This window comes from Elaeis guineensis, chromosome 12 (assembly GCF_000442705.2).
Source record: "Elaeis guineensis isolate ETL-2024a chromosome 12, EG11, whole genome shotgun sequence".
Taxonomy (NCBI): domain Eukaryota; kingdom Viridiplantae; phylum Streptophyta; class Magnoliopsida; order Arecales; family Arecaceae; genus Elaeis; species Elaeis guineensis.
In genome coordinates, this window is record NC_026004.2 from 78,896,188 (window position 1) to 78,908,477 (window position 12,290).

General features: G+C 38.9%; 1 non-coding gene across 1 annotated transcript; it reads right to left on the bottom strand.

The window, feature by feature from the left end:
* Positions 1–2,666: 2,666 nt before the first annotated feature.
* On the bottom strand, positions 2,667–2,773 carry LOC140853010 (small nucleolar RNA R71). The gene has a single exon (XR_012136088.1). It is a non-coding gene; the product is annotated as a small nucleolar RNA R71 (small nucleolar RNA).
* Positions 2,774–12,290: the final 9,517 nt, after the last annotated feature.

The window sequence follows — 12,290 nt, forward strand, 5'->3', positions numbered from 1 at the left end:
AATAATTTTAAAAAAATATAAAATTAAGTATATTTATAAAAAATAGATGTTAATTTAATTGAGCAATTTAAGTATCAAAATAATAAAAAAATTTTGAAAATCTAATGCATATTTTTTCTTGTTTTTCAAGCAAAAATTGAAGCAAAAATCAAACCAAAATATCCTAAAAAATATTGAAAATTATCTTTGATGCACGGTGGATCAGTCACTCGATCCACAGAATCAAGGGTGCAGTCTACAGGAATAGTTCACGATCCACAGGCACGGTCCACAGTGGAAGAAAGGCTTTTTGCGCTGATCGATGGTCCAGATCAAATCTGGAGCTCAATCCAACGACTGTGGTGGTTTCTGACTTTGTTAAAGAGAGATTTGCGTGATCCAACGGTTGAAATTCCATCTGGAGCATGATCGGATGGTCAGAAATGCATCCAACTTTGATAAGGATTAAAACATCAGATTTTGGGCTAATCTGGATGGTCCAAGCTCCATCCGACGGCTAAAAAAATTTCTAAGTGTTTAATACATTTTCTAAAGATTTTAGGACTCTTTTTTCTATCAAAAAAATATAAAAAATTTACCTATAAATAGAAGATCTAGAAATAAGAGTAGAGAGAAGAAAAAATTAAAAAAAAATAAAAAAAATAGAGAAAAAATCAAGGAGCTTTAGGGATCAAATATTGGAAGATTATGGAGCTAGAGAGCATGATGTGTGGCTAAATTCCTTCAAGCCAGGAATACGATGAAGCTTCTAAATAGATTTTTATTTTTTTTATTTATATTTAATTTTTATATAATAAAATTATATTTTTATTTCATATCTTTTTATTTTTCTGAGGTATTGATCTAGCCTACACGGCCTATACCCTGTACTGACGTGCCGTGATCCTTGGATACGGTATGTGCTTAAGAGAGATAGATCGTGGTATGTTAGATTAAATCTTAGATCTTGTAATTGAATTTAGATAGTTTATACTCTAACAGGACGAGCTGCAATCTACTGATACAGTCTGTGTCCCTTAGAGATAAGCTATACTAATACCTTAATTACAAGAATTAATATTGCAACATAAGAAAAAAAAAATAAATCTAATTTGCGTGGTGGATTTAGAATTCCTGAATTATTTTTCTGACTTGTTTTCTTTCATTAATTATGTTTTTAATTAAATTCTTACTATTTTATTTCTTTTAATCCTTCTACAATCATTTTTTTTTATTTTTTCTTAAAAAAAAGAGATAATCGTCCTAGATCTCTGTGAAAATGATCCCGACTCACCCTATGTATATAGTTTGAGTGAATTTTTATTCTTGACCGTCTACGACAGCGATCAAATTTTGATACCGTTGCTGGAGATATAGGCATGATTATTTTTTTTATGAAAAAAAAATTATCTTATTCTTAGTTTTTTTTTTATTTGCTTTCTAATTTGCTTAGTTCCTTAGTCAAACTTACTTTCTTCAAAAAAAAAAATCTTTACATTGACATCTCATAATCTACTTAGAAAATTATATACTTAATCACAAAACCTAAAAAGTAAAACAAATCAATTTGCTCTTGACTAACTACCAAATCTGGCCATCTTTTTTTCTTGTATTACATAATTCTATAAAATATCTTAAGGGCACAAACACTAAACAAGATAAGGTAAAAATTTTGTCACCCTTTCTTGACCCACAAACAACCATCCTACATATTGCATTGACCTAAACCTTAACTTAAAATTAATTAAACGTTGGCCTTTAAGGACTCTCGAGCTCAATAAGATAAGGGATCCAAAGAGTTGGACCGAATTAGGGTTAGTCAATTTGACTGGTGTCTAAGAAAGTGGTTCAGAAACTATATCCTGAAAGAAGGTGGTTATTTAATTAGTTTCGTTCACTTATCTGGCCAATTCAGTTGGTGTCTAAGAAAAGCAACGGGGGGACCCCCATCAACTTTACACTTACCTGGCCAGTTAAGTAGCTAGTCTTTTATCTGGAGTGCTCAAAGGCAACCTTGGCAGTTAGAAACTGTCTAGATCTAGGATTATCGTTAGCTAGGATTGACTGCATAACTTGATTACTAACCTACAACTATTAACCCTAATTAAAATACTCTTCTCTATTGTCTCTCGATTTAGGACTCCTTAAACTCTCATCTTTAGAATTCTCTTCTCATCTATCTCTCTTTCCTCTTCTTTTTTAAAAAAAAATTATAAAATAATTAAAAAATTTTAAATTTTTTAGACAAGGATATCTGATCGATTAGTGAGAATAGATCCAAACCTTGCATCTAGTCTAGTAGACCTTAAGCCCACCATGGGTGAACCCGAACATGAACCTCGGGTACTGAAAGATCTTTGCTATCCAGTTGGGTCAGCCCAACCCTCATGTATCTGGCCGTCACAAACTGATGCCAATTTTGAAATTAAACCTCAGATCATAAACATGCTTCTCAAATTCACTGGAACTGAGGATGCATATATTTTTATGAGAAAATTTGAGGAAGTATGCACCATAATGCGGCTTCAACAGCTCACTGAGGATGCTATAAAACTTAGATTGATCAACTTTGCCCTCAAAGATAGTGCCAAAAAGTGGTTATATAGTCTTCCTAACCAATCCATAGCATCATGAGAGGGTTTTGTTAAAGTGTTCTTGAAAAAAAATTTTCACACCATAAGACTACCAAATTTAGAAATAAAATTAATCAATTTTATCAATTACCTGGTGAGTCTTTTTGGAAGTGCTTTGATCGTTTTAAGAATCTTTTGAGTCAATGCCCACACCATGAAATAGAAACTTGGAGACAATGCCAAATCATTTATGAAGGACTAGACCCAAACTCTAGAACCATGTTAGAATCAATGTGTCAGGGTCAATTTATGAACAAAGAACCTATAGAAGCTTAGCAATTTCTAGAAGACCTAGCAGAAAAGAACCTACAATGGGAGATAACTAGGAACCCGATAGACTCACACCTTCAAGAGGGAGTGTATATCAAGTTCAACATTTTCTAGCTGAAGAGGCTAAATTTGCATCTTTAATCCGTAGGATAGAGGCCCTAGAACTCAAGGGACACACTTAAGTGAATCAAGTTACAACAACCACTTGCAATGGGTGTAATGCCACAGACCACACGATGGGTCCAGTCAAGAATGAAGCAGCACAGGTGAACGCAGCCTATCAAAAATCCACAAATGACCCCAACGCATCAACTTACAATTCAAGATGGAGGAACCATCCCAATTTTTTTTGGTCACAAGGGTCAAACTCAAATAGACCTACCTTCACTCAACCCAACCCCAGACTCCCTCAATCATCAAATAATCCATCAAGTTTCAGCAATGATCAAAGGCTTAACTCGTTAGAAAAAAATCTAGAAATTTTAGCGAAATTGACTGCTCGCACCAACACTACACTGAACAACTACATGCAGACCACAGCCAGCTTTTAACTTCCAACACCCAGGCTATTACCCATTTAGAGATGCAATTAGATCAATTAGCCACGACTGTAAGTAAAAGGGAAAAAGATAAACTATCGAGTCAACCCGAGGCTAATCCTAGAACTCAAAACAATCAAGGACCACAATAAGGAGCCCAGATCAATCAATTAAATATAATTTATACTTTAAGAACTAAAAAATAAGTAGACAATCATGTCGGTACATCTGAAGATCAAGATGACCCATTATCTAAATCACCTCATAAGCAAGTAACCGATCAAACCGAGTTTAAGGATCCAGATAAGTCTAAGGAGTCAACAAAGATTAATAAACCACCCAAGCTACTTGAAGAATCCACATCAGGGATTAAGCAATTCGGGACATCACCCACCAATCCTATAGCTCATTTTCCAAATAGACTTAGGTCCAACAGACACTCAGCCCACACGGATCAAATCTTAGAGATATTCAAACAAGTAAAAGTAAATATTCCTCTGCTAGATATGATCCAACAAGTTCTCACTTATGCTAAGTTCCTCAAAGATCTATGCACAAAGAAGAAGACCACTAACATTTCCAAAAAAGCCTTCTTGGCAGCTAGTGTGAGCTCATATCTTTCAAGCCACATGCCAGTCAAGTATAAAGATCGAGGATCTCCTACAATCTCATGTGTCATTGGAAAACTATCATTGATAGGGTCTTGTTAGACCTAGAGGCTAATGTGAATATCTTATCTTATTTGCGTTAGGATTTGATACCTCAAGATTCAACCCACATTGAGCCCACAGCAAGGTTTCAGCGAAAAATGGAGTCCAACTAGATCAAGATCACCTGAAATGGAGCTCGGATGGATGAGATACGAACTTTTGAAGTCAACACGAGATTAGAGGTGGCGGAGGACCACCGGCGACCGACGGCGGGCGGCAGCGGCACGGTCGCAAGCGGCGGCGCACGGAACGCGCGACCCAGGCCCGTGCGGGATGCGCAACCCACGCGGGCGGCGGCCCAGGCGGGCGCACGGCCCAGTCGGGCACGAGGCCCAGCCCCACGTGGGCCCGCGCACAAGCGCGGCTTGTTGGCCCTTTGCCCCGGTCCATCGTGGACCAAGCAGTCCACGGCTGGGCCTGTGGACCGCATGGGTGTTTCCCACACGTTTCTCACGGTCCATGGCACTATTTCATGGACCGGATGCGATCTGAGGGCATGGGTGGCTCCCGATCTTGATCCAACGGTCCAGGGGTTATCTGGCTTTGTTTAGGACTCCTAATCCATCTCTAATCAAGTTTTTAACCCTTTAAAAGGGCCTGTGCATGAAACAGAGGGGGTGGTGGTTCGGATTCTTGCACCGTACGAAGCCCATACGAACCCGATTGAAGAGAGAGAGGCGGAAGCACTAAGAGAGAAGGAGCAGGAGGCTCCTGGACAGCAGTCGCCAGGCACTTCAGGGGTTCAGGGGGTCTTCCAAGAGAGAGAGAGCTTTTATGAGGGGAACTTCTAGTGAGAGAGAATTGGGTGTACAAGGGTTGAGGGTGAGTCTCCTCTTGTAAAATTTCTTTTTCATAGTGAAGTTTGCATGCCCCGTGGAGGCGAGCCCTTTTGTGGCTGATCCACGTATTTTGATTGTTTTTCTTTTGTTTTATTTCTTCTTTCTTCCTGCTGCATCATGTGGTACTGAAAAGATCTTGGGAGGTGGTGTCCTGGCCAGACATCCATCCAACAAGTGGTATCAGAGCAAGGCGGTACAAGGATGCAGATTGCAGCGGTGGTGAGCAAGATTGAAGATGGAGAAGACAAGAACAATCAAGATGGAGATCAACAAGTTCGATGGTAAGAGCAATTTCTCCTTGTGGCAAGCAAGGGTGAAGGACGTGCTCATCCAACAGGGGTTGATCGATGCTCTCTTGTGCGATGAGAAGCCGACTATCATGGAGGTGAGGGATTGGAAACGACTACAGATGCAGGCGGTGAGTACCATCCGTATGTACCTAGCGAATGAGGTGGTGATCCATGTGCTGAGTGAGACTTCTCCGATAGTGCTGTGATCGAAGCTCGAGGAGTTGTACATGGCGAAGTCTCTCACCAATACTCTTTTCCTCTGGAGGTAGTTTTACCAACTACAGATGACTGAGGGATAGAGCGTGCAGGAGCATCTAAGCCACTTCCAAAAGATCCTCACCGACCTTCTCAGCATTAGCGAGAACGTTGAGGAGAAGACCAGGATGCTGGTTTTGCTGACGTCGCTTCCTCCTTCGTACGAGTCCTTGGTGACTGCTTTTCTAGTGGGGAAGAGCACTATCAAGATGGACGAGGTCACCGCGGTGATACTCCAGAATGAGGTTCTCAGGAGGGAGAACCCAGCTTCGAGCTCAGGTGGCGGTAGCTCAGCTTTGGTGGCTTCTGGAAGAGCAGGAGGTGGTAGACGGAGCGACAGGAGATCGCAACGAGGGCAGTCTAAGTCCAGGAGGGACTTGAGCAAAATCAGGTGTTACTGGTGTGAGGAGTTGGGGCATCTAGCCAGAGATTGTCTTCAACTTAAAAATCGGATGGTGGCTACTGTAGCGACGGCCAGCAGCGATTTAGATGGAGATGTCCTAGAGATATCTGACGAGGTATCTACTTCTTCCCAACAGTGGATATTAGATTCTGCATGCCCCTATCATGTATGTTGCAGAGAGAAGCAGTTTGACTCCCTGAAGAACAGTGAGGGCACTGTATATCTGCCGGATGGATCGAGCTGTGCGATCAGAGATATTGGGATGGTCAACTGGAGGACACATGATGGTGCAGTGAGGAGATTGGGGGAGGTCCGATACATACCCGATTTCAGGCAGAATCTTATCTCACTTAGCAGATTGGATTCAAGAGGCTACAAGACGGTAGCTGGTAGAGGAATCCTGAGGGTGTTACACGGTGATAGGATTGTGCTGGAGGGGAAGAAGGGGAGCAAAGGATATTATTACCAGGCAGGGAGCCCAGTGCGAGGTGGAGCTTCGGGAGCCAGGTGGAGTACAGAGTGGAGCTCCAGGAGGCGGATCGGGCATGAGACAGGAGACTCGGGAGGACGAGAGGTGACGTCGCAAGGTGAGATTCCTATTGCCGCAAGATGATGCCCCGACTAGGTCTCAGGTCAGGAGGAGCACAGCATACGACGGAGATGGGATCGAGCAGCCTGGCTCGACTCCCATGTTTGCCCATCCATGATCAGCAGGCGATTGCCCCAGGGCATGGGGGCGAAGAGATCCAGAAGCTCTTGGAGTTTGGAGGAGGCTGAATATCGAGTCGAGATGGAGATTGTTAGGATTTGATATCTCAAGATTCAGCCCATATTGAGCCCACAGTGAGGTTCGCAGTGAAAAATGGAGTCCAACGAGATCAAGATCACATGAAATGGAGCTCGGATGGAGGAGATACGAGCTTTTGAAGTCGGCATGAGATTCGAGGTGGTGGAGGACCACCGGCGACCGACGGCGGGCGGCAGCGGCGTGCGGGATGTGCGACCCAGGCCCGTGCGGGACGTGCGACCCAGGCGGGCACGCGGCCCAGGCGGGCGGACGGCCCAGCCGGGTGCGCGGCCCAGCCCCACGCGGGCCCGCGCGCAGGCGCGGCCTGCTGGCCCTTTGCCTCGGTCCACCATAGACCGGGCAGTCCACGGCTGGGCCTGTGGATCGCGTGGACGTTTCCCACGCATTTCTCATGGTCCACAGCACTATTTCATGGATCGGAGCGCGATCTGAGGGTGTGGGTGGCTCCCGATCTTGATCCGACGGTCCAGGGGTTATCTGGCTTTGTTTAGGACTCCTAATCCCTCTCTAATCAAGTTTTTAATCTTTTAAAAGGGCCTGTGCGTGAAACAGAGGGGGGGTGGTTCGAATTATTGCACCGTACGAAGTCCGTACGAACCCGATTGAAGAGAGAGAGGCAGAAGCCCTAAGAGAGAAGGAGCAGGAGGCTCCTGGACAGCGGTCGTCAGGCACTTCAGGGGTTCAGGGGATCTTCCAAGAGAGAGAGAGCTTTTGTGAGGAAAACTTCTAGTGAGAGAGAATTGGGTGTACAAGGGTTGAGGGTGAGGTCTCCTCTTGTAAAATTTTTTTTTCATAGTGAAGTTTGCATGCCCCGTGGAGGCGAGCCCTTTTGTGGCTGATCCACGTATTTTGATTATTTTTTTTTATTTTGTTTCTTCTTTCTTCCTGCTGCATCGCATGGTACTGAAAAGATCTTGAAAAATAATGTCCTGGTCAGACATCCACCCAACAATTCGATCTATGAAAAATTGAGGATAGGAGAATTAAAGCCTATAGAAAGTATATTACAATTGGCAAATCGATCAGTGAGAATTCCCAAGAGAGTTGTGGAGGATGTGCTAATCAAAGTCGATGATTTTATTTACCCTATGGATTTTGTGATCCTAGAAACTGAACCAGTGTCAAACCCAAAAGGTCACATCCCAGTCATCTTAGGTAGACCATTTTTAGCAACCACCAACATCCTGATCAACTGTCACGATGGACACAAGAAACTCTCATTTGGAAACATGTCCATTGATCTTAATATTTTTAATCTTGAAAATAAAAAGGACCAATTAGTTGATGTAAACTTGATCCAGGATGAGATCTATGAGACCATTGACCCAGAGAAAGAAGATTTTAACTGTAATCTCTAGTCAGATCAAAAATTTGAAATAACTTATAAAATTTTTTCATCTAGTGATCAGAGAGCTCATCCACAATGGCAACTACCTATCGAATCACTTGTAAAGATGAATTTTCTGAATGAACCAATTGAAGAAATTCAAGTCCAGGAGGTTAATGTCCTGTTTGATTCACCTCACCCACCTTACTCACTTCAATTTATCAATCCAATATTTGATACGGGATAAGTGAGGTAGAATTAATTTGGTCTCACTAAAGACAATAAACTTAGTACTTTTTGAGAAGCAACCCAGTTTCAGCTTTTGCTTTTACTTTTTTTGCATTTTGTTTAGGTTAATCGAAGCTTGCTTCATATCTTTTATAGGGATTTAAAGACAAAATTGACTAAGTTGGGGGGAGAACTAATTTTGAAAAGATTTCTGGATCAGGTGACATCTTTCTTTTTCTTTTTCTTTGCATGCACCCTTTATTTTTCCTACTCTATTGAGGACAATGCCAATTAAGTTGAGGGGGAGAATAAGAAAAAATTAAAAAAAATTTTAAGTCCTCAAGTAAGTTAGTATTTAGCATTTAAGCACTTGATTATACTTAAGAATTAAGTTAAACTAAGTATTTTTAAAAGAAAATTGATGTACAAATTAGAAAGTTTGTGAGATATTGAGGGATCAAGTATTAAGAAAACTCAATAAGGAGTTAAGTTTAGAACTTAAATAATTTTTTTTGAGTATTTCTAAATTTTTCTACCAGCATCAAAGAAGAGTTTACTTCTTATGAACTTGTGTAGGTTAACTATATATTTCTTTATATTTAAAAAAAAAAATTCAAGTACTTCATGCTGAGTAACCGAATCTTTTTGCCTAAGCAAGCATTGAGTTTCGCATCAAAAGGTATGAAGGACAAAGAAGCTTTGTTATAAAGCTAGTTTTAACTCGTAGCCTGTTTGATTCGAGTAAGTAGGTCCAAGGGGTATTCAATACTTAGTGCCCTAAAGCCATCTGATTTCAGAGCCATTGACTGAAAACTCGCTACATGGATTAAACAGAAAGCTTAAGAGATTAAGACACTCAATAGCGGTACAACATAAAAAAAAATAATAACAATAAATAAAGGATAGAAGTAACAATATACTTATCCATATGAGATTAATAATTTAGAGATAAGGGTAAGAATAATTTAAAAAATATTTAAAAAATATTTAGTGTTCTTAGCTTAACTCCCATATTGATTAGTATTAATACTCCAATGACATACTTCACTCACGCTCTACTGAACATCAGTGACTCTTTTAAAAATTATTTGGTGAAATTTAAAATTTTAAGTTAAAAGGTACTTAATTCTAAATTCTTTCTTTACTCGAGGACGAGCAAAGTTCAAATTAGGAGGTGTGATAAGTGATATATTTTTATATTTATTGAAAATATTTTTGATAATTTATGATACTAATATCTTCTTAAAAATTTAATTTCATGAATAAATTAGATTTTCTTACAAAAATAAATATTTTTAAAAAAATATATAAAATTAAAGTATATTTATGAAAAATAGATGTTGATTTAATTGAAAATTTTAAGTACCAAAAAATGAAAAATTTTTGAAAAATTTAATGCATATTTTTTTTATTTTTCAAGCAAAAATTAAAGCAAAAATCAAGCCAAAATATTCTAAAACATATTGAAAATTACCTTCGATGCACGGTGGATCGGTCGCTCGATCCATAGAATTAAGGGCGCGGTTCACAGGAACAGTTCGCGATCCACAGGCACGGTCCACAACGGAAGGAAGGCTTTTTGTGCTAATCGACGATCCAGATCAAATCTAGAGCTCGATCCAATGGCTGTGGTGGTTCCCAACTTTGTTAAGGAGAGATTTATACGATCCAATGACTGAAATTTTATCTGAAGCATGATCGGATGGTCAGAAATGCATCTGACTTTGATAAGGATTAAAACATCATATTTTGGACTGATTTGGATGGTCCAAGCTCCATCCGACGGCCAGAAAAATTCCTAAGCGTTTAATACATTTTCTAAGGGTTTTAGGACTTCTTTTCCTATCAAAAAAAATATGAAAATTTTATCTATAAATAGGAGATCTAGAAATAAGAGTGGAAAGAAGAAAAAATTAGAGAAAAAATAAAAAAAATAGAAAAAAAATCAAGAAGCTTTAGGGATCAAATATTGGGAGATTATGGAGCTAGAGAGCTTGATGCGTGGCTAAATCCCTTCAATCCAAGAATACGATAAAGCCTGTAAATAAATTTTTATTTTATTACTTGTGTTTAATTTTTATGTAATAAAATTATATTTTTATTTTATATCTTTTTATTATTTTGAGATATTGATCCAGCCTACACGGCCTATATCCTGTACTGACATGCCGTGATCCTTGGATACGGTACATGCTTAAGAGAGATAGATCGAAGTATGTTAGATTATATCTTAGATCTTGTAATTGAATTTAGATAGTTTATACTCCAACAGGAGGAGCTGCAATCTAATGATACAGTCCGTACTCCCTAGAGATAAGCTATACTAATATCTTAATCACAAGAATTAATATTGCAATATAAAAAAAAAATCTAATTTGTATGATGGATTTGAAATTTTTGAATTATTTCTCTGACTTGTTTTTTTTAATTAATTATACTTTTAATTGAATTCTTGCTATTTTATTTCTTTTAATCCTTCTACAATCAATTTTCTTTTATTTTTTCTTAAAAAAAAAAGAGATAATCGTCCTAGATCCCCATGAAAATGATCCCGACTCACCCTATCTATATAGTTTGAGTTGGTTTTTATTCTTGACCGCCTACGACAGCGATCAATAGACTCTATACTAAAGTGCAAAAAAATCACTAGAGTCTAAAACTTAACTGGAAGAAGAGAAAATTATAAGGATAGTATTAAGCAATTTTGACATGCCTACTCAAGGTGTGTCCTTATTTCTTTAGGCTCTCCAGATATATATCTCTGAACTTTTCAAGGTTCTTTTGTTACCAACATTTTGACCAATTCAGATAGGATGCTAAGATAGTCATTCATATGGTAGTTTATCATAAACTATCCATACAAACTAAAAAGAAATCGCAGGATCAAATCCACAAGCAATTTCTTGTGCATGATCATATCGAGCTTTTTAAGCTCCTTAATATCTTTGATCATCATCAAATAATGATCATAGACTGACTGCCCATCACGCATCTTATGCGCTGTGCGACCTTGATCACCTCACAACACTTGTAGATAAATCAATGTGTCGTTGGCAGTGAACATATACTCATGCATTCGTTAGAGTTCATCTAACATGGACTTCAACATATAGCACCTATCTTTATTATCATTGTCCATCCACTCATCAAGTATCGCTCGTTGACTTTAGGTTGGACAGGCTGTTAATATTAGAATAATCTGATAGAGAATATTACTTAATTTTTTAAAATTAAAAATAATTCTTAGATTTGTGAGCCAATCTATGTAATTGATTTTGATTAAACGATTGATATCTAAGATTTGAGCTAGAAGGTTGGAAGCTAACATAATAAACAGCAAAGAGCAAAGATTCTAGTTAGATATTTATACTTATTTTATAATTTACTCTATAAACTTTTAGATGCCAAAAGACTCTCACTATTTTATCAGATCTCTCACACTCTCCGGATGAAAAAATAAAAATTCTAACACGACAACTGAATTTCTAATGGATGCTGCAGTCCCATCGATACCGTGCACCTCACCTAATAGTTATTGGTAACATGCACACCAATGCGTGAATAACTCTTTGTCCAGATGCTTATCTAAGCATGTTACAGTGACTTGATCTCTAAGTCATGTAGGCTCACCTAACAGTTATTGCCCACACTCCTTAGTTAAGTCAGATGCATCATTCACAAGCAGGTGCAGAGCTATCATTGAGTTCCTCACCTAACAGTTATTGGGTCCAACCCCATCTTTATCCTAGAGCAACTCTTTGCTAATAGAGTAGTTACGTATTTTCGATGCAATTGAACCACTATAACCAGTTGAAAACAATCAATGTCGGTAGCACGTCCGCACATCTACAATGATGGAAGACTATTGGACTTAATATTTATGGAGAGATTTAGGTTTAAGTCTTATTTAATCAGTCATCACATAACTGATCTAATTGGTATGGACTAAACCAAACTGCCAAGCAACCATATTGGAGACTCAATCTTCCAAATTGGCTAGATAAGTGGA